Here is a 24144-nt window from a genome sequence, read left to right on the forward strand (position 1 = left end):
CAGGACTACTTTATTTTTTCACTTACTCTTTTATTTTTTATTTATTTTCATTTTATCATGTAAAAACACTAACATGATATCTGCCCTCTCAACAGATTTGTAAACGTACACTTATTGTTATCTATAGGCACAATATTGTGCAGCAGATCTGTAGAACTCATTCATCAGGCATAACTGAAACTTTATATATAAACTTTATTGTAAGTGGAATCACGCAATAGGACTACCCTGAATTAAATTCTTGGCTTGAGTCATTCAGGAACACCCAGATACTGTAAACTTGAGCTGCAAAACCATGTGAGAAAAACCTGTGGTTATAAATTATATTGGGAAAATATAACCCTTCCATTCATTCATTCATTGACAAAGCTCTTAATAAGTAAAGTCACATTTTGTGGTTTTATTTGTTTGCTTGCTTATTTCTTGTAGCCTCCTGGGAGGTGTGTGCCTGATGAAAGGATGAATGGGTGGGTGGGTGGGGTAGTGGTATGGGGAGGGAGAAGGTTACTTCTGGTTTATCCTTACACTGAAAATGTAGCCTGCTACATCCCCATCTGGACTTTTCTCCCTTCCCCATATCTCATGAGGCCATAAGGATTGAAATTCTAGTTCATCCAGTATAGCAAATACCCCCAAAGAGAAAGCTGACATCAGTCTTCAGTCTCCTCTCTGGGTTACTGCCTATGTCTCGCTTTTGACTTTGCTTATTTGCCAGATCATCAGTACTGTTAAATATATATATATTTGAAAATATTTTATTTAGCGTTTATAGTTGTTTTACTCGGGAGTTACCGCCAAACTTCTGAAAATAAAAGTTGCCCCCTTTTTAATGCACAACTTACATTAGTATTACTTCTTTGGATTTACATAGCATTGCATATTATATTTTGTCAATGTTCTTATTCATTTTTTAATATATGTATATCCCCTTTGCTCAACTGAAAATGTTTTTATTTAGCCCTCACTCTTAAATGACAGGCAACTGGGTATAATAAATTTGTTTACCTGTTTTTATTCTCTGAAGTTATTCATTTTTCCTCCTGTGACACCTATGATTGCTATTGAGACATCTGTTAGTGGCTTAACTGACAATCTCTTATAAGTAAATTTTCTTATTTCTCCAACAGCTTTTAAGATTGTTTCCTTATATTTCATATTTTAACATCTGGTTACAATGTGTCTAGTTGTAGATTAGAGTTTACTTCCAACCTGAGGATTCACACCGTCCTACAATTCTGGAAAATTCTCTACAATTACTTCTTCTGTATTACCTTTGCTCTTTTTCTCTCATTCTTTTCTTCTAAATGTTTTGGTACATAAATGTTGCAGCATCTATATCTAACCTCCAGATTCTTATCTATGTTTTAAAAAAAATTCTTCTATCTCCACTCTGCGTTATATGTGAGTACGCTAGTATTAGTTTTGAATTCATTAAATTAACTTATTCTTTGGCTGAGTAGGGTATAAAACTTCCCTTGTTCACTTCTCTTTTTCTCACATTATTTGCATTTTTTTATTTTAAGATTTCTTTTATTAATTCTCACCTCTTGTTTGAAGTAACAGCTGGTTTAGGCCCCCTTTCCCCATCCCCATACTGCAAACTCTTACGACTCCGGCTAAAGGCTTCCTCTGGCCAGGGGAATTTATTCAGCCCCCATTCAGGACAAGCAAAAACTGCAGGATGTCAACACCCCCCCCGCCGGGGGTGAGGGGCAATGCTTAACCCATAACAAATGGAGCTTGAGAAGTGTATACATCAAATTCCTTGCCTCTCAGGATAGATAGCTGGGGCATGTTCAAATCATCTCCCAGAAGCCCTCAGGCATACTGAATGTTAAGGCTTGTAATGGTACCTGATCACTGACTCTCCATCTTTTGGTTTCCCTGCCTCACTCTCCCCCTCCTGAACGACTGGTGCTTTCAAGAATCATCTTCCAAATAAATAGCCTTCAATCAGATTCTAATCTTAGGGTCGGCATCAGGGAAAACGAAGCTAGGACACTCCTTCCAATGTCTGTTTGTTTTAATTTTCACTTGGACAGCCTCAAACATACTCAGTTTAAATACTTCGCTTAATTCATAAATGTGCAAGATATATGAATTTTGTTCATAGGAAATGGCTACTCCAATTGTAGCTGGTAGTCTCACTTTAGTAGAAGAGATTTTGTTTTGTTTTATTTTGTCTTCTCTTCTTTTAATTCCTCTTTCCACTCAGGGTCCATTCCTTTCTCTTTGCTGATTTGGAGTCATTGCTGTTGGGAATTGTTAGAGAAATGTCTGATACTTCTGTTTCTTACCCACCATGCTTTATATCTTGTTTTATATTTTTCATCTCTTCATTCCATCTTGATGCCTTCTGGGAGAATTTTCTCAGCATAGATTTCTAAGTCACCAGTTTATTTTTTTATCCACTCAGATCTCCATTCCTTGATTGTTTTATTTCAATGATTATTTTTCATGTTAAGTATATGTCCTTCATAAGCCCTGTCACTGTTACTCTTAGCTTCATAAGGGCCTTTATTGTTCTTCTTTAAAATTGTCCTGGCTGTTTAATCAGGTCCACTTCCTGTGGTGTAGGGTCTTATTTCTTACTGATACGATTCTCTGTCTCTGTCTCTAACTCTGTCACTCTCTTTCTTTCCCTCTGTCTCTAACTCTGTCTCTCTCTTTCTCTCTCTCTCTCTTTCTTATCCTCTCTCTTTTTTTCCCTCTGTCTCTCTCTCTTTCCCTCTGTCTCTATCTCTGTCTCTCTTTCCCTCTGTCTATATCTCTGTCTCTCTCTTTCTTTCCCTCTGTCTCTCTCTTTCCCTCTCTTTCTTTCCTTCTTTTTCTAACTCTGTCTCTCTCTTTCTCTCTCTCTCTCTTTCCCTCTGTCTCTCTCTCTCTATCTCTCTCTTTTTCTCTCACTCTTTCCCTCTGTTTCTAACTCTGTCTCTCTCTTTCTCTCTCTTCTTTCCCTCTGTCTCTCTCTCTTTATTTCCCTCTGTCTCTATCTCTGTCCCTCTCTTTCTTTCCCTTTCTAGCACACTGATCCCTCCCTTTCTTAACACTGAGCTTCAGTTTATTCCTCTGAAATTCTCCCTTGCCTATGCTTGAAATGGTGACCTTGGAGGGAAAACTGAAACGGAGCCTTTGTGTTAATTTGTGGGTCCAGCAGAGTAGACCTCCTCCTCACTCTATTTAGGAACTCTGGGCTTCACTGTGTGCAACTTTTGTTTTCCTTCCTCTCCTGCTCCCTTTCCTTATCACCTCCCCTCTCTGGCCCAGGCACTGGTCTGCTTTGGGGGCACTACCTTCCATTACAGTTGTTGAAGGAGTCAGGGCAGAAAGCTCAAGAAATTATAAAACCATCAGTACCCATTGCTCCCCTCAGTACTGACACCACCCCATGTTTTTCTTCTGCTTTTTGATGACATTGCTAATGTCACCCAATGGCAGAGCTGAAGCCAAACCTGGGATTAGAGCTTCAAGGTGATGGGTGCCTTTGACCAAGACTCTTTTGTGCCTATCTGTGGTTGGCCCAGCCTCCAGCATTTCCCAAAGTTAACACGCATAGTGGTACAGATGACAGCTTAAGTATACATGTTTCACCCAGAAATGTCATTAGGGTTGCCATTCCACCCAGGTGGCCACTTCTTGGCACAGTTGTCCAAGGGTGAAGAGACATGACCACCTCACACTGCCTCCTTCCTCTAGGTCTCTCTTTGTCCCCAACCTCTCCTCTATGTCCCCTGCTTCACTCCTCCAGTCTACCAATTTTCCCCTATGTTGGACCCTATGTGCTTTCCGTCTCCTGGAGCTTTTTCATAGTTGTGCTCTAGTGGTTAAAGTAAGACCTCACATTAATTCCACTTTACTCAGTGAAGGACTCAAAACCCAAGCTGGATTCACAACCTAGAATTGGAAGCCAAATTTCCACTGGGAAAAAAGTGCTTAAGGGAAACAAATGGCCATTTCCTCTCTTGAAAATAATTGGGAACCAAGTGAATAAAAGGTAATTCAAGCATAAGATTTCATCTAACAATTTTTTAAGTGACTAAAAAATTTAATTCGTCTTAGAGTACTTTATCAGACCTCTATTGGTTAAAGTCTTTCTATTTTTAAAAACTAGTTCATTCAGTTAATTAATACTTCTGGATAAAAATGATGGATAATCTCTTTTGTGTAACTCTAAAGAAAAAATGACAGAAAATTATAGAAAGCTAAATTTAGTATAAGTTCAAAAATCCATTTGCAAAAACTAAACTATAGTAATAAAGTGCTAGCACTAAATATACTTTTACCATAAAAAACTGCTTTATTTGGAAATTATAATTTTTTTAAAGATTTTATTTATTTATTTTACAGAGAGAGAGATAGCGAGAGCAGACACACAAGCAGGAGGAGTGGGAGAGGGAGAAGCAGGCTTCCCGCCGAGCAGGCAGCCTGATGTGGGGCTCTATCCCAGGACTCTGGGATCACGACCTGAGCCGAAGGCAGATGCTTAACGACTGAGCCACCCAGGAGCCACTGGAAATTATAATTTAAACAAAATAAAAATGATTAGGGGCACCTCAGTGGCTCAGTCAGTTGAACATCAGGCTCTTGATTTCGGCTCAGGTCATGATCTCAGGGTCCTGGGTTTGAGGTCTGCATTGGCCTCCACCCTCAGCAGGGAGTCTGCTAGAGATTCTCTCTCCCTCTCCCTCTGCCCCTCCCCCTGCTCACACACTGTCTTTCTATAAAATAAATAAGTCTTTTTAAAAAATGATTAAAGTGGCTTTATTTCCAAAATATTCTGAATCAAATAAAATCTAGAAACTTGAGTTTTTACAAAACTATAAATTCTGTAATACATGCAATTCTAACCAGAAATGGAGATAAGGGAGAGCTTAGAATCATTCTCACCAAAAATACTTTCCCTCAGTGTGACCACTCTTACTCTTCTAGTGGTTTGATCTTTAAATAATTCAATTATGTTGGGGTGAAGAAAAGAAATTTGAGGACCTAAAGTGGTGAAGAAGAAAAAAAAAAGAAAAAAATTACTCGGGGCAGAGGGGTGTGGATTTATACATTGTAAATGATAAGATGGAATGAGAGAAAAATTAGCACACTCATCCTTTGTCTTCCCCCAACAAAATACTCAGATAACAGTTGCTCTTCATGTGAAAAGAGAACATAGAATCTTCTGAGGGGTACATGGATGGCTCAGTTGTTTAAGCATCCAACTCTTGATCTCAGCTCCAGTTGTGATCTCAGTGTGGTGAGATCAAGCCCCGCGTAAAGCTCTGTGCTCAGTGGGGAGTCTGCTTGAGATTCTCTTTCTCCCTCTCCTTCTGCTCCTCTCCTGCTCACGCATGCACATTCTCTCAAATTAATAAATAAATCTTTAAAAAAAAAAAAGAATTTTCCAAAGGCCTAAATCCTAAATTGGCTGCCTAAGCCTTTATAGGGCATTGCAATTCTATTCACACTTCAAATCACTTTGGCTGATTTTGGATGATTCTGATACAATTAGTATTATAAAAAGTGATATCAACTTAACTTTGAACAGTCATCTTTGGGCATGCCCTAAAGTTCTTTTCAGCTTGACCAAACTGTAGACAGGCTTCCTCATGCCTCTAAGCACCTGACCTCCCTCTCTTCCCAGCCCTTATAGAATCCAGGGTGCCTAGCCACAAAGCTATGTCTCTCTCCCTTTTCTTAGAGTATTTACTTTAGAAAAGTTAAAACTTCAAACTTTCTTTGCCCCTTTGAAATGTAAATATTTGTAAATGCCTTTTGCTGGTTTTATAACCCAAGAATATTTTTATCAAGAGCCTAGGCATCATGCCTTTGAAATATAATCATCAAGGAAGACAATGCCCTCACCTCCTTAACTCTGTGGATGGGTGGAAGGGTAATTTCCATGGGCATCTAGCTCAATGTTGTAAAACTACCTCCTGTCATAAGGATAAGAGAAAGTTTATTTTTCCTTTGGGCAAAGCCAATTAACCAATACAGATGGCCTACAATCCTCCTACCCCCGCTCTTAAATACTTTCCCACACTTTGTTTCAATGGTGTTGAGCTCAGACTGAGTTCTACCATATATCATTACTCTGAACTCTCTCTCTTATTGCAATAATTTTGAATACATTTTTCTTGCCTGATTAATTTTGTCTGCTGCAATTTTCGCTTTGACAGGAAATATTATGGGAAAACCAAGTTTGGCCTCAGCATTTTCAGGGATTATTTTGTGCTGCATTTAAGGGTGAGGAGTTGATTGCCAAATGCTTAAAAATATAACTTTGTAAGAATTCAGAATTGGGGCAAATAATTATAGTGGTCTGTTATTTTCTGTGTAATAATTATAGGACAAACAAGAAGTTAGGATATTTAGAATCCAAAGTCATTCCCAAATTAAATGACCAAGGGGAAATTATTTAACCATTTTTGGCCTCAGTTTTCTCGTTTATAAAATGAAGAATTTTGACAAATTCATTTCCAATTCTAATATTCTAGGATTATTTGGTCATATTTTTGTCTTAAAGACTTGGTTTTATCCTAACTAAAAAGCAATCTTCCTCTTCTATCCGGATATAATCGTTAGACTACATGGTATCTTTAGTTAGAAACACAGATTCACGATGCAATGAGTTCACTGCAATGAGTCTATACAACATTAGTTCATTTCAATGAGCCCATACATCATCAGTGGCCAATTAACAACTCTTTAAATGGCATTTTTAAATGAATAACAGAATTGGTGCCAAGGAGAACAGCTACCTCATGAACACTCCAGCTGTTAATTTTTATCTTAGTTGTATTGCAGCCCAATATTCCAATGATTTCCCTTCTCTTATTTCTAATTAATCAACATTTGTGGAAAGGCTAATGTCAAACTAATTGTAGGAAAAAATGATGTGAGCTCCTCATCTTTCTTGTCCATGTTGCACCTTCATTTTCTATAAAATCCTTCTGAATATTTTTCAGTGTTCTTTCATCCTGCTTTTGTCAGGCAACTATTATTGATAAACCAATATTCCAGAGGGAAGAAAAAATGTTTTCTCCCTAAATTCTCATAAGTAAATTATTTCCATTTGAAAATATGATATTTATCAACTCTGTGGGGACATGGTGTTGTTTTTTCATATTTGTTGGTATTTTCATTTGGTGGGTCTGTGGGCCCATGGAGACCACCTGGAGTGTCACCCCTGCTCCCCACTCATAGTGGTCAAGACACCTTATTAATATGGAATAACATTCTAAAAGGGATGGCATGTAGAAGCCTCAGATTTATCAAATCTTAGAGCTAGTGTAGCTTTTGTAGATCATCCAGTCCAATGATCTTCTTTTACCAATGAGAATTTTGAGAGATTTAATTTGTGCCATTCAGTTTATACTTCTACCATTTGAACTACTCTTTTGATTTACTTTGAAGTTACTGTTTGGTTACTGTTCTCAGTACATTGCTGATGCTTTGACTGTGAGTGATTGATCCAACGTTAATGAAAATCTTAAGTGGAAAAAACAATCTACTTTTACAAGTTGTGTCACCTCCATCCTCTTGTTTCATGGGCTTCCCCATTCTGCTATTCTTTCTTTCTTTCTTTCAAATTATGAATTTTATTTTTTGGACCTAAGGTCAACAGAATTGGATTAACCATGATTCTTGGTTTGTGACCCAGTATCACCATTGTTCATTGAAAAGAGCCAAAATGTTTTTATGTGTTTGTTTCAAAATATTTTTTGTCTGTTTTAATAATTTAATAAAACACCTTTGAATCCACCACCAGACAGGAGTTGACATTATCTCATTGTATGGTCTTCCTTCCCATTTCTCTGCCTGCTCTAGCCAAGCTCAATATAGTGATTCATGTGTGGTTATCCCTCCCTTCCTCCTTTTGCTCCCTCCCTCCATTCCTTCTTTCCTTTTTTTTCTATATAGTTATTTTCATAGGGAATTTTTTATGTGTTGTCTTCACCAATTTTCCTTTATTTTTTAACAGCTTGATTGAGATATAACTCAAATGCCACACAATACACCCATGTAAAGTATATCATTCAAGAGCTTTTAGTATATTCAGAAGGTTCCTCATCCACAACGACAATCAATTTTAATATATTTCATTACCCCAAGAAACCTGGCCTCTTGGCTCTCATTTCCTAATCTTTCCATTCCCTCCCCACTCCTCCAAACCTAGGCAACCATGAATCTAGTTTCTGTCTTTCTTAATTTGCCTCTTCTGGACATTTCATATAATGGAATCATACAACATGTGGTCCTTTGTTTCAGGTTTTCTTTACTTAACATTCTGTTTATTCATGGTTCATACATATTGTAGCATATATCAGTAGTTTATTTTATGACTGAATAACATTCCACTGTATTGACATTTTACTTATTTATCCATCAGTTGATTGATATGTGAGTTGTTTCCACTTTTTGGCTGTTATGAACAATGTGGATATTAAATTCATGTACAAGTTTTTGTGTGGTCTCACATGTTCATTTTTCTTTGTTATATACCTAGAAGCGGGACTGTTGGACTGTATGACCATATGGTAACTATATGATTAATAGTTTCAGAAATACCAGGCTGTTTCTCAAAGTGACTGCACCATTTTACCCCCAGCAAAAGTGTATGATGTTTCAAAGGAAGGAAGGAAGGAAGGAAGGACTGCTACATTTTATTTGAAGTTGGAATTTTCTTTGTATTCTTTTGTGATTGGGTGAGCTTTTTATTTTTATTTATTTTTTGTTGGAAAGAGATCCTTCACACTTGGAATTTAAAGTAAAAATGTAATATCTCATTGACTATAAATATGAACCATGTCTCGTGTCACATCATTAAACACCCTTGTGGCAACAGTTTGTGGTGAATTTCAATTTTACCAATCCACATCTAATACAATGCAGTTTATGATAACTAAAACAAAAGAAATGTCTCTATATCTGGAAGTAAAAAGACTAAGTCCAAGCCCTAGCTAGAACTGCCATCTATTAGTTCTATAATTTTGGACGAATTATCTAACTTCTTTCCACCCAAGTATTTTGTCTGAAAATGTACATAACAACATCTTTCCTATCTACTTTTTAAAAAAATTTTTATTAACATATAATGTATTATTTGTTTCAGGGGTACAGGTCTCTGATTCATCTGTCTTACACAATTCAAAGTGCTAACCATAGTACTTACCCTCCCCAGTATCCATCACCCAACCACCCCATCCCTCCCACCCCCCTCCACTCCAGAACCCTCAGTTTGTTTCCTGAGATTAAGAATCTCTTATGGTTTGTCTCCCTCTCTGGTTTCATCTTGTTTCATTTTTCCCTCCCTTCCCCTATGATCCTCTGTCTGTTTCTCAAATTCCTCATATCAGTGAGATCATATGATACTTGTCCTTCTCTGATGGACTTATTTTGCTTAGCATAATACCCTCTACTTCCATCCACATTGTTGCAAAAAAGTTCCATCTTTTTTGATGGCTGCATAATATTCCATTGTATATATACACCACATCTTCTTTATCCATTCATCTGTCGATGGACATCTAGGCTCTTTCCATATTTTGGCTATTGTGGACATTGTCGCTATAAACATCGGGGTGAAAATACCCCTTTGGATCACTACATTTGTATCTTTGGTGTAAATACCCAGTAGTACAATTGCTGGGTCATAAGGTAGCTTTATTTTCAACTTTTTGAGGAACCTCCATACTGTTTTTCAGAGTGGCTGCACCAACTTGCATTCCCACCAACAGTGTAGGAGGGTTCCCCTTTCGCCACATCCTCGCCAACATCTATCATTTCCTGACTTGTTCATTTTAGCCATTCTGACTGGTGTGAGGTGGTATCTCATTGAGGTTTTGATTTAGATTTCCCTGATACCGAGTGATGTTGAGCACTTTTTCATGTGTCTGTTGGCCATTTGGATGTCTTCTTTGCAGAAATGTCTATTCATGTCTTCTGCCCATTTCTTGATTGGATTATTTGTTCTTTGGGTGTTGAGTTTGATAAGTTATTTATAGATTTTGGATCTATGTCTATCTATGTCATTTGCAAATATCTTCTCCCATTCTGTCAGTTGTCTTTTGGTTTTGTTGACTGTTTCCTTTGCTTTGCAAAAGCTTTTTATCTTGATGAGGTCCCAATAGTTCATTTTTGCCCTTGCTTCCCTTGCTTTGGCGATGTTTCTATGAAGAAGTTGCTGCGGCTGAGGTCAAAGAGGTTGCTGCCTGTGTTCTCCTTTAGGATTTTGATGGACTCCTGTCTCACATTGAGGTCTTTCAACCATTTTGAGTCTATCTTTGTGTCTGGTGTAAGCAAATGGTCCAGTTTCATTCTTCTGCATGTGGCTGTCCAATTTTCCCAACACCATTTGTTGGAGAGACTGTCTTTTTTCCATTGGACATTCTTTCCTGCTTTGTCAAAGATTAGTTGACCATAGAGTTGAGGGTCCATTTCTGGGCTCTCTATTCTGTTCCACTGATCTATGTGTCTGTTTTTGTGCCAGTACCATACTGTCTTGATGACGACAGCTTTGTAATAGAGCTGGAAGTCTGGAATTGTAATGCTGCCAGCTTTACTTTTCTTTTTCAACATTCCTCTGGCTACTTGGGGTCTTTTCTGGTTCCATACAAATTTTAGGATTATTTGTTCCATTTCTTTGAAAAAAGTGGATGGCATTTTGATAGGGATTGCATTAAATGTGTAGATTATTCTAGGTAGCATTGACATTTTCACAATATTTGTTCTTCCAGTCCATGAGCATGGAACGTTTTTCCATTTCTTTGTGTCTTCCTTGATTTCTTTCATGAGTATTCTATAATTTTCTGAGTATAGATCTTTGCCTCTTTGGTTAGATTTATTCCTAGGTATCTCATGGTTTTGGGTGTAATTGTAAATGGGATCAACTCCTTAATTTCTCTTTCTTCTGTCTTGTTGTTGGTGTATAGAAATGCAACCAATTTCTGTGCATTGATTTTATATCCTGCCACTTTATGAATTCCTGTATGAGTTCTAACAGTTTTGAGGTGGAGTCTTTTGGGTTTTTTTCACATAAAGTATCATATCATCTGCAAAGAGTGAGAGTTTGACTTCTTCTTTGCCAATTCAGATGCCTTCTATTTCTTTTTGTTGTCTGATTGCTGAGGCTAGGGCTTCTAGTACTATGTTGAACAGCAGTGGTGATAGTGGACATCCCTGCCACGTTCCTGACCTTAGGGGGAAAGCTCTCAGCTTTTCCCCATTGAGGATGATATTCGCTGTGGGTTTTTCATAGATGGCTTTTATGATATTGAGGTATGTACCCTCTATCCCTACACTGTGAAGAGTTTTAATCAAGAAAGGATGCTGTACTTTGTCAAAAGCTTTTTCTGCATCTATTGAGAGGATCATATGGTTCTTGTTCTTTCTTTTATTAATGTATTGTATCACATTTATTGTTTTGTGGATGTTAAAACATAACTTTTCTGTTTGTAAATGCAACTTGTTACCATAACATACTTAAAAGTCTTCTGCATAGTGAGATGATCCCACACCCCAGGAGAATGTAATTTTCCATCTCCTGTGCAGACAGCACACCAGAGCCTCAAGCAGGCTGAGACAAAGGACTAATATCACATGACCAAAATATAAATTCACTGTGATATTGTGTTAAAGATTGTGAATAGTCAATACTCTTCTAGCTCAGGTACAGTGGAACATGATTGAGAAGTTGGAGTGTGGGGCCTTTCAAGCAGGTTGCCTGGAATTTCCTTGCTCCACTATTCACTTTTGGCAAATTACGTAATCTCTCCATGCTTTGCTTTCTCTTCCTCTTCTGTAGAAGGGTGACAGCAACAATCTCTTCATGGACGTTTGAGCATTGAATATGAGATCACACCTGCAAAATACCTGGTACTTCATTGAATCAGCAATTAATTTCCACCTTTGGTTCAAATTCCAATTTGAAAATTACAGTTGATTGCTCTGACATAGCCTTTGAAAGGCTGAAAACTGGATGATTTTGATAATCTAACGTGCCCCAATTTCTACATGGGTAGAAGGCCCAACATGCACCCTAGGCAAAATTCAGAGCCACATAATTTGCGTGATCCCCAACAAAATTTCTCTTGAAATCTCCTCACTTTCTTTTGGTTCTGTGACCTTCTATCCTCTCAGATGTCTGCCAAGTCATTACTCTCTGATAATCTTTGTTGTTTTCCAATATTGGGCTAAGCACGGTACATGAGTTTTAAAAGAATAAAATGTCTCCTCTTTCCTCTTTGGGAAGAGATAATGTTGGCTATGCTGATAAAAGATCAATAGCTCTGAAAGAACTAAATAATAACTGAAGACAATAGAAAAGATGTCACCAGACAAGCATGACTGATATCCAAATCCCCTTTTAATTTGGTCCCTATATTAATTTGTCTCAACTACATAATGAAAGTTTCCACAGAAATGCCCCCTGTGACCTTTTCTATTAAAGTGATCCTCTTGACACCTCCTTTGAGTACCTAAAACTCCATGGAGAACAAATTGAAAACCACTTCCTTTAGGGAGGAAGCACATGTCTCATCTTTACATGCTCTGTCTTACTCAGTTCCAGAGAGTATTACTGCATAGATGGTTTGTGACCACCTAGAAGAGAAGCAAGGAACCCCCCCCCACCAAGACTAGTGTGTGTCCATTAAATACAAGACAATGCCCAGACCCAGCTAGATGTTCAAAAATGTATAATGGATTGATTCCTAGAAAAAAACCTCCTTCTATATGACTTCTTATACTAGGACAAAAAGGGGAAGAAATAGAAATTTTGTAACCTGATCAACAAGGCATTTAAGAAAATGTGCCGTTTTCCCTAATTAGTCCATTGGAGAATAAAGACAGGAGAGAAGGTGAGATATGTGAATTTGTAGTTGGTAGAATAATCATAGCTGAAGATTCTTGATTAATGGGTGTGCATTCACCTTTAAGGAAGCATCTAATGAGATCACAGCATTCTGTCTTCTGTCCTCTTCTTTTAGGAGATGTATTATTGACTTACAAATAGGGAGCACACTTGTCAAATGTATGGATGATCCAAGATGAAGATGGGATGATAATTCATTGTATAAAAGGATAAATACCCCCCCACACACCAAATTCTCAACAAACTGGACTAGAAGTCAGCATTCACCACATGAAGTTGAACAGGAATGGGCATAAAACCATTGCAGTTCTCAGTTTGAACTGTACCAATATGAAAGGGAGATAGTACCTGTCTTCAAAGTAGTTAGTGTAAAAAAATAAGTTTCTGATTGACAGCAAAATTAATATGAGAAAACTGCGATGTGGCTGCCAGACACATTAATGGTTTCTTAAATTATATAAATAGAAACCTAAAGTCTAGGCAAGTCATCAAAGTCTGGTGCATCCAAATCACCTTGGATGTTTGCTTAAGTGCAAATTCCAGGTTCCCAACATCTACTGAATACACACAAGGGTCTGTCTGGATGTTGTGCCCTGGAGTCTGACTCTAACAGTCTCCAGAGGTGATTTCCATGCCGGTGCCCACTTCAGAGGATTCGTGTCGAGAATAAATGGCACAATATATATAAAAGCACAGTGTTAGCAGAGTGTAAGTGCTCAATAAATGGTAGCTTTAAGTCTTCTTTATGGTCATTTTATCAGTTATATTGATTATTAGTTCTATTGAAAAATTCTTTATCTGGATCAAACTTACCAATTCATCTTGTATGTGAGACCTTTCCTTCCTTTTTTTTTTCTCTCCCTGCCTTTCAGTCTTCTAGCCTTCGAATATTTCCTTTTTTTCCTTTCCACATATATTAATTAGAACTTACCTATGTACATGGTTTTATCCTTGGCCATGTGGAGACTTAAAAAACATGGGTCCTGCCCTCAGATGATATCCACCTGCTAGGGGAGGTTTAACCTATATATGAATAACCATACAAGAATTGAAGTGCCCTGGAGCATGGGGAAGCTTTCTGGAACTGCTTGTGCTCCAAAGAAGGCGAGGAGCAATAAGGAGTATCATAGATAAGTGTATGACTCCTGCATTCTCTTAATGGAGGACATTTTCTGCAACCAGGAGATCCTTGCCAGAGGAAATAGAGATCCTCTTGGCAAACGCAAGCCATGTTCAGTTCTCTTCACCAGCTCCCAAACCCCACTCTCTACCCACCCCTCTTTATCCTCACACCAAAACCATTGATCTTGTTCCAAAAGAAGATAACACCCTAGAAATTCTCCTCAACATTGTTGGGAATTATTTCATGCTCCCCCAGCTTCAAAAGCTTAGCCAGCGCTTTGCAAACTTTAATATGCCTAGGAATCACCTGTGCATCTCAGTTAAAGAGATTCCAGTTCACTGGGTCTGGGTTGGAGCCTGAGAATCTACATTTCTAACAAGCTCCTGTTAGAAAAGTTGTAATAATTGATAAACACAAATTAAATATTAATATTAATGAACCATCAGCTAAGAGTTAAAATGCTGCCTTGACAAGCAAGTAGAATAAACATTCAGATGTCAAGAACTTATCAAGAGCAAGACTTCTAGACTAAATTCTTTTTTCTTAATTGAAGTATAGTTGACACACAATGTTTCAGGTATATCACATAGCGATTTAACAAGTCTATACATTATGCTATGGCTATGCTCACCACAGGGGTAGCCACCATCTGTCACCATAAAACATTATTACAACGCCATGGACCATATGCCCTATGCTGTACCTGTTATGTGCATTCCTAAGGCTTCAGTGAAATATTTTAAGTGTGAGATGGAAAAGTTGCATATTTAGCATTGCCTGGGAAATGTTGCCACAGGTTTGTTTTTTACTTTCTTCCAAGATATTATTGAAGCTGTGTTTAATTGCATTTCTGCTGCTACCAAAACACTTTTTTCATGCTACAAAGATTCATGAATCTCCCATTATGTGTATTTATTAGGTGACAGTTCTTGCTGACAATGCCAGAGAATAAAATGCTTCCAGAGGAAACAAGAGATCCAGGTGTCTGCTTTTGGTTTATGTGATGTCAGGTCATCACATTGTACACTGGGGAGTGTTCCCTTTTTGTGTGAAAGGGTCAGATTCCAGATTGTCATCTTATTTTAAAGAATGTGAAGAAAATAAGTGATTCAAAAAATTAAAAATAAATCATTCGGATCATAATATATTCTCTATTTAAGATAGATGATGAAATGAAGAAATGTACCATGCAAATGAGAAGCAGCTTTAGCCAGGAAATATTCTGCCTTATCAACAGCTAATTGTTATTTGAATGTTTATTAGTAAAATGAGAAACTCAAATCTGGACGATGTTGGAAGAAAAAAAAAAATGGATTCTATTTTCACCAGACAGAAATCTTAAAGTTTCTATATTTTTATGATGTATACCAAAAAAGTACAGCTTTTAAAATATTTGTATTTCTAGTATTACAAAATATAAATGTATGTTTAAATCAAAGATCACTATGATAAAAGAAGTGATGGATATGAGTTGGAATGACCAAATTAGCAAATTTTATGTTCTAGATCTCATCTCTCTCTGACAGTATCAGAAATAAAATCATAATAAGGACACAAAGGACTCAGATAATAGATTAATAATGCTTCCAACTTGGAATAATAAAGCCAACACTCAAAACTTCTAAAATTCAGTCAATAGACATTATTGTGCATAGTGGACATACATTACATGGAAAAAGAGTGTATCTTTTTATCTTTATATCTCAAAAATATCGCTCAGTTCCTGGTACATGGGCAACTTTTAATAAATGTTTGTTCAATGAGTGCATGACTGCATGAATGCCTGAAAATTCTAGGAGTTACAGAAAAATATGAATGATGTACAGCAGAGGTTGGCAAACTTTTTTTATAAAGAGGGAGATAGTAAATATCTTAGGTGTGCAGGTCATACATTCTCTTTCATAACTCAACTTGGCCATTGTAGTGAAATCACCCATAAATGACAAGTAAAGGAATAGGTATGGCTGGTATTCCAATAAAACTTTATTAACAAAATCAAGCTACATGTAGTAGGTTGTAATTTATTGACCCTAAGATAGAGTAAGATTGATCATTGTCTTCACGAAGGTGCAACGAGTGAAAGGAAATAGAAAAACAAATATTAAAAACAACTTGAATAGTTTGGAATAGTTCCTTCCAACTAGGATGGTGCAGGTGGTATTCAACTCATACTCCTTTGGAGAAAAATGAAAAGCTGGATTGAAAAACAAAAATAAAAGCAAAGATTGCAGAACAAGGAGTGCAGCCAACATTTGGGGTCACAAGACTCAGAATGAGGGAAATGCATCTGGTGAGCTGTAAATTCCCACTGGCCTTTCCTGGTATTTACCAATTCAAATGGTAGGCAGTGTCCCACGGCTGCGCTATCAAAGTAGAGTGCAGTACCTGTTTGTAAGCTGTTACTATCAGGATGTGTTGAGAGAGTTACAGTATGTGTCAAATTTAGAAAAGTGTAAAATGAGTAATTTTTGGTCCATTTTATCTAATAACTTTTAAAAATGGTCCTGTAGTTTTATGTCTTTTATTCATTAAATCTTCTCAGGAATTCATCCTTACTGTATTTTACAAAGGTATCATCTAAAGACAGATAAGACATTTTTAGCAAGTAAAATTTGAGTTCTTGATGGTGACACAATCCTTCCAGGAATGCAGTATTGCTTTTATTTTTAAGATTTATTTATTTATTAGAGAGAGAGAGAGCAGGGGAGAGGCAGAGGGAAAGGGAAAGAGAATCACGGAAACAGACTCCCCGCTGAGCATGAAGCCCTAGCCGGGTCTCCATCCCAAGACCCTGAGATCATGACCTGAGCCTAAATCGAGAGTCGGTCGTTTAACCACCCAGACACCCCAGTATTGCTTTTGATTTACTGTTTTTCTAGGTAGAGGCAGTTCAAATGGTTTGCATTTGGTCTTTCTCCATAATAACCCTTACTCCACAGATCAGGGAGCCAGTGTGGGGATTCTGCCTACTGTTAAGTATGTCTATTCCAAGTATGCATTCTGTAACTTGGGAAGTAACCACAGATAGAATACTGGAATCAGTGTCAATTAAGAGCCAGTATCTAGTAGTCCCAGAAAGAAGCAATTTCCTTTTCCCTAATGCACAGTTACCCTGGTTAAAAGCCATAGGTCCCTTTGGGAGAAGATTGGGAGAAAAATTACCAGGATAAAATTTCAGTAGTGTAGTGGGGTCCTCTTTTGAGGGGATCTGGCCTTCCCTACATTGAAGGTGGTGGGTCTATAAACTGGCTCATGCCTGGGAATTGATTCAGGGGTTATGACCCTGTTTTTATGATTTGAGTTAGACTTATATTTACTTTATCTAGAAGTTGTCCGCTTATACAGATCAAGTTAAAAAAAAAATAGTAGGCTTACTATTTATTTCACTTTTAGGAACACCATGGTTAACTAGCCAACACCACAGGTCTGTGCAAGTCACATGATCCTGATTGCTGTTTTAACTCTGCTGTCCTTTAAGGTAAGTACATCCACCTGGTCTTTGACTGTTGAGTGCTGCCGCTTGGTCCTGCCATCCTGGGGTCCAATTACATCCACTGAATTTAAATTTTCCAATTTAGTGACTATGAGTCCCTCTGTAAGATCTGGCCTTCAGAGAAGAGCTTTCACAAGGATGCTGGGAATCCCCTCACAAATTTATTGTTCAAAGTATTGGTGAAGGTGTATGTCTTGAACCTCGCATTTGAGTAAGTATGCCTTAAATGACAAATCTACCCTAACATTCCAATCTTCCTAAGCTTTTGAAACATTTCCTGAACATTAAACCAAGGGAGGTCAGACATTTCCAGTTTGCTCACAGTGGGCCATCTTTTGATGCCTGGTTTTGTATATTAGAGCCCCTTCTTATTCCCCAAGCTACAACATTAAATCATTAAATGTAGAATCTTTGTTTAGAGAGCCCATAATTCTGCCTGATTCAACTTTATGTTCTTTCTACTATTATTCCACTTCCTTTAATGTCCATTTTCAGATACGTTCCCCTGATTTCTGTTTTAGAAATTAGAAAACTCTTTGTTTTGGAGTGTAGCACACCTCCTTTTGCATTATACTTTTCACCTCACCTCTAGGGGCCCTCTGGGACTTGAGTCAAATTACCAGCCTAGAAGCAAAGATGGGTGGTGGCCGTGGGTTCTGAGAAGACCAGACTACATGTCTTCCACAGCACCTGTTACGGTTTCCTCAGGCAATGCAGGGTTAATCTCAGACAGGTGAAACCCCATCCCTGTGGGTGGGGATGACTCTGTTATTGTGTTTGGGGAGGACACCCTGCTGGAGTGGGGGAGCCAAGTCCACTGGGAGCAGGGAGGACTTTTCCACTGGCAAAGAAGACACATCATAATTTAGGGGCTTCTCAGAGTCCATAGTCTCTGATGGTTCATCTCCCCCTCCAATTTCCCCTCCTTTATTTTTCCCGTCCTACTATCTTCTTTTTTTTTTTTTTAATATATAATGTATTATTTGTTTCAGAGGTACAGGTCTGTGATTCAACAGTCTTACACAATTCATAAAATAAAATTTAAAAAAAAAGAATTTAGGGGCTTACTGTCCCCAGCTTCATCATTGCCTCCCATCCCAACTTCCAGGATCCCATTCTTTCCCAATGCCCTCACATTAGCAGTAGACACTCTGTGAGGCTTAGAGTTCAACTTGCCTTGTAATTCATCCATTTGCAGGATGAGGGTCTATGTTTGTTGTTCAGCAATTGCAGTTGTAGGGCTTTTGGAGATGAGGGTCTCCTTCAGGGGACCCCTATAAGCTCTTAACTCATTTATATAGTATGTGACCTGGAATTCAAATTCCTGAGCTCATCCTTTTCTCTCTTCCTTTCTTGTCTTTCTTTTTTTTTTTTATTTTTTAGGATTTTATTTATTTATTATTTATTTATTTATATTTATTTATTTTAGAGAGAGCGCACACTCATGAGTGGGGGGGAGGGGCAGAGAGGAGGGAGAGACTCTCAAGCAGACTCTGCACTGAGTGTTGAGCCCATGCAGAATTTGATCTCAGGACCCTGAGAACATGACCTGAGCCAAAACCAAGAGTCGGATGCTCAACCGAATGAGCCACTCAGGTGACCCTGAGCTCATCCTTTTCTTTTACCACTTTGTCTGAGGACATTAGGAGCAATCAACCAACATCATTACATTCTTTAGTTCTCCAAAAGTGTTCTAAAGTATCATATACAGAGTTACTTAGCTTTTTTCTTTTTATAAGTAGTTGATTAGAAGTATGCAATACAGATCTTTTGTGTATCTTTACACAGAATGACCTTAATTCAATATGACAGTGTCCTCATAAAAAGGTGAAATTTGGACATGGAAACACATACATGGGGAGAAAGCCCTATAAAGATAAAGGTAGAGATTGGGGTGATGCTTCTACAAGCCAAAGAATACCAAAGATTGCTAGCAAACCATCAGAAGCTAGGTAAATTCTTCCTCAGAGCCCTCAGAAGGAACCAACTCTGATGATTCCTTGATCTTGTACAACAAACTTCAGAACTGTGAGATAATAAATTTCTGCAGTTTAAGCCACCTAGTTTGTGGTACTTTGTTATGGTAGCCCTAGTAAACAACTACAGTGTAGGAGTGAAAAATGCCATTCCTATTTCTAGCTTTTGTTTCCTGGACCTATGTACTCTGGTTAAGGGAGAACAACATCATGTATTAGTTGTTGGTTTAGTGCATTTGCTGAAGTTTCTATAACAGCACTTTACCCCTATTATGTATTTTCTCTTATTATGGGTCCAGTAGACCATCCCTCCATATTATCAGGTTAACTGCTGTGATGGTTAATTTCATGTGTCAACTTGACTGGATCATGGGATGCCCAGATGTCTGGTTAGATGTTATTTCTGAGTGTTTCTGTGAGAGCGTTTCTGAAAGATTTGCATTTGAATCTAATGCTGAGTGGAGAGTATCAGTCCCCTGTGTACATCATATAAACTCAAGTTTGCATAACTTCGATAATGCTGTTCCTTCCTCTTAGAAGGTACGCTTTCACATCCTCTAAGGTCTAGCTTAGTCATTTTGTTCCAAGAAGTCTTTCATAAATCACTGCTTTCTGCATCCCCTGTGATCAGGCTAAGTGCCTCACTGTGTCTCCATAAGGCTTGGACAATCATCAACAACTAATAGGGGCTCAACAAATGCATTTAGAGTTCAGCTGAATTGGAAATTATCCATGATGTTAGCAACTTAGTGAAATATAATTATTTGTCCCAATTATTATAGTTTGACAGACTTTATTTTGTATATATAAAGGGTTATGTATCCACTAGATGTTGCTAGAAAATAGACATTATCACTGTTTCAGAAAATACTGCACAAGAAACCAGACACTAATTAAACCTAAAGTCATTTCTGAAATTTTAATTATCATTGACATATATCTAGGTAACTAGAAGTTATTAAACATAACTCGAGATTTAAAATTGTGTTTATTTCATGTACTTCTAATAAGTTTTCTATATATTTTATAATAATTCAGATTTTTTTTTAAAGATTTTATTTACTTATTTGACAGAGAGAGACACAGCAAGAGAGGGAACACAAGCAGGGGGAGTGGGAGAGGGAGAAGCAGGCTTCCCGCCAAGCAGGGAGCCCGATGTGGGGTTCGATCCCAGGAGCCTGGGATCATGACCTGAGCAGAAGGCAGACACTTAACGACTGAGCCACCCAGGTGCCCCAATAATTCAGATTTTTGAAGAGTGTGGTAGACTCTTTTCAAACATGGCATCAGAGGATGGAGCCAAGTGCCCAGAAGGTAGAGCCAAAAGCTGAAAAAATACAATGAACAAAGGAATCACTCCCAGAAAATAGAAATTGTCACAACCCTACTCCCTGGAGAAGGAGCTCCGTGATATGCTCCCAGATGGGTTTCAGAATTAATTAAGACCAGTGACTGTCTGCTGCTTATAGTCTCCTGTACATTGAGTGTTGAGGGCTTGAGGGGCTGATGACAAGTTTTTTTTTGTTCACAGATGTCTAGATCAAGAGTTGCTACCCCTGAGGAGCCTTAACCACATTCAGACATGATTAAAATTGCAAAGATTTGGAGACTGAGCCTGATATCAAAACAAAGATAAGACTTTGGGGGAAGGTTTAAGAGTTTTTTCATGAAAGAAGAATGTGAATAAATTATTGTAGGTGGAGAGTGGACTTTGGAAAATTCTTTCAAGATGGCCACAGTAATTAACCCATCCATCTATGCAAATCCTTTGTCATGTGACTTTTCCATGTCTTCCATCAAGCGGTGGAGTCTGTTTTCCCATCTCTTTAAATATGGGATGACCTTGTGACTTACAGTGATCAACAGAATGCAGTGGAGTGATGTTGTATGTGTAACTTCTCAAGCTAGTCCTTCAGGGGCCCTGTAGCTTCCACTTTTGCTGTGGAAAAAAACCAGTATACCCTACTGGTAAATGGTACCCAATTCACAGCACCAACTGCTGGCAAGGTGAGTGGGGCCATTTTGTACCTTTCACCCCAGTCAAGTTATCAGATGAAAACAGCTAATGAGTGTTCCCAGGGGATAGCTGCAGAAGATCAGCCCAGTTTGCTAACCCCTAAAATTGTAAGACATAATCAATCTTTGCTGTTGTTAGTTCCTATGTTTTGAGCTGGTTTGTTACACGATATTAGAAAATTGGAAAAAAAAAAAACACATTTACCTAAATTTTTAAAATAAGAAAATGAATTTGTTGGGGCACCTGGGTGGCTCAGTCATTAAGCGTCTGGTCATGATCCCAGAGTACTGGGATCGAGCCCCGCATCAGGCTCCCTGCTCAGCAGGAAGCCTGCTTCTCCCTCTCCCACTCTCCCTGCTTGTGTTCCCTCTCTCACTGTGTCTCTCTGTCAAATAAATAAAATCTTAAAAAAAAAAAAAGAAAATGAATACTTTTAGATGATTTTATACAATCAAGAGTTATTGGTGACAATTTTATATCAATATTTGGTAACTGAACAAAGTAAGAACTCAATAAATATTTATTGAATACTAAATCAATGTAGGCAGCTTCAATCCTCAAATCAAGAATCAACTTATTTTTTTTTTGTAGTAAAGATTCTATGTATATTATTAAGGTTAAATTACTGTTCATCTTTACCAATTACTAAGCATCATAGTATATCAGTTTATTATTTGTGCATTTTCCTTCATTTTTCACTTTTTTAGAAGCTGAAAGACAACAGTGATGATGGAAAAGAAGAAAAAACTGATAAAGATCACAATTGTCATTTTGTTCACATAATGTCTTAAGATAATAAAATATCTTTCAGAGGTTTTTTTATAAGTCCCAAGTATGTTTTCATTTAAATGAGAGGATTAGAAATAAATACTGTGGAGCTCATTTGTTGAAGTTTAGTTAGCATTTGATTCAGACTTTCAATTTTCAGCTTCTCTCCTTTCTGGTCATACAAGTAGATAACCAAGCTTCTCCTAACTTATGTATTCTCATCTGTAAGGTGGGAACAGTGATATATGTCTCAGTGGATTATTGCATTTCGTAGACATTGAAGTGCTCAAAAGTGCTATTATTAATTCTCATTCTAGAAGGTTCTTTGCCTTAAATTACAATCTTTAGCATTATATGTAAGGTAGCTTGATTTAATAGGAAAATGTAGGCTACGTGACATAAAATACAGGTTAGCCCACTCAGATACCCAACCCAACCTCTTCGGTATGGCCTTCCTCAACTCTTGAGATTGGGAACCTGGAAAATTCACTTCGTGGAGTATTTTTCAGCTAAGTATGGCCACATGATTCACTTCTGTGCAAAGAGTGAGGCACGAGCGTAAGTGCGGAAGTACCACCATCTTCTCTCCCATCCGTAAGGTAGATGTGATGATAGGAATTGGAGCAGCTGCCATGCAACCCCGAGGGAAAGGGAACAAAATCAAACCCATGACCCCGTGCTAACAACCTCCTACCTTTAGATTTATTGCTATATGAGAAAAAGAATGTCTCTAATTTCTTGAAGGTCACAATTTAATTGAATTCTCCCTCACAAGTGAATGCAAGCCCCACCTGAGACATCCTTTGGTGCAGAATGGATACAATTCCATTTTATTCCTTACTAGTTGTGTGACAGGAACAAAAACAAAGTGTGGGAGCAAGGGTTGGTGAGGGAGGGGTCCAGCTATTGATACAACCCAAGAACAAACACGTCAAACACCCAAGAGTGTTTCTGGCATATAATAGGCTGTGAGTGGCAAAAATCACAGGTAAGAATCATTTCCCTTGGGGCACCTGGGTGGCTCAGTCGTTAAGCGTCTGCCTTCGGCTCAGGTCATGATCCCAGAGTCCTGGGATCGAGCCCCGCATTGGGCTCCCTGCTCCGCGGGAGGCCTGCTTCTCCCTCTCCCACTCCCCCTGCTTGTGTTCCTGCTCTTGCTATCTCTCTCTCTGTCAAATAAATAAATAAAATCTTTAAAAAAAAAAAAAGAATCATTTCCCTTATCTTATGGCTGTGAGTTGTTGAGAAATCACGGAATTACTTCCCTATGAACATTTTGTCTTGAAGAGAACACGTTGGGCAATTCAGCAGTCTGAACAGAAAATAAAAGTTATTGAGCATATTAAGCACTAAGCAAATGTCAACTCTCTCTCCTTTAGGTTGTGTGCTTACAGGTAGTTTCCAAACCAACCAAATAACTTTCAAAAGCTAATTACAGCTTGAAACTAAGAGGAGGCTTGATATTGAAAGTATTTTTTTTAAGTCAGTTTAAAATGTACCATGTCTACTGACAGATGTGGTTCATATTCAGTGGTCTTATTTTAAAATAAATAAATATAGCAAGAACTACTCTGCTAAGCATATACATTTCATCACATTCTGGATACTGAGCTGCTTACCGTCAAAAAATAACCCAAGTTTAAGAAAGTGTTTTACTAAAAACTGGCTTACAGGATTTTTTTTTCTTTTTACCTCTATATGAAAAATCCCAAATAACATTGGACAATGCAGTCCCTTGGAATATATGATCTCACAGTGTTTTACAAAAATAAAGTCCTGACACATTGTATTTTAAGAGTAAGAGTGGGTGAGACATGAAAGAAAATAAAAAACTTGTGTCTCTTTTGGGTTAGAATTTGTTCACTTCTGTATAAATAATTAAAAAGAATCTCTCCCTCTTTTGAATTT

At 37.8% G+C, this 24144-nt stretch overlaps 1 long non-coding RNA gene across 1 annotated transcript in view; it reads left to right on the forward strand.

Moving 5' to 3' along the window:
• LOC135363924 (uncharacterized) overlaps nucleotides 1–23733 on the forward strand; it is a 45263-nt gene extending 21530 nt beyond the window's left edge. The window contains exons 2-3 of the long non-coding RNA XR_010410333.1: nucleotides 17376–17686; nucleotides 22176–23733. This is a non-coding gene — a long non-coding RNA (uncharacterized LOC135363924). The remainder of the gene's footprint in view (nucleotides 1–17375; nucleotides 17687–22175) is intronic.
• The last annotated feature ends 411 nt before the right edge of the window (nucleotides 23734–24144 follow it).

This window comes from Mirounga angustirostris, unplaced genomic scaffold, assembly GCF_029215605.1.
Source record: "Mirounga angustirostris isolate CCGP_5_RB_7025 unplaced genomic scaffold, mMirAng1.0.hap1 SCAF_3, whole genome shotgun sequence".
In the NCBI taxonomy this organism is placed as follows: Eukaryota; Metazoa; Chordata; class Mammalia; order Carnivora; family Phocidae; genus Mirounga; species Mirounga angustirostris.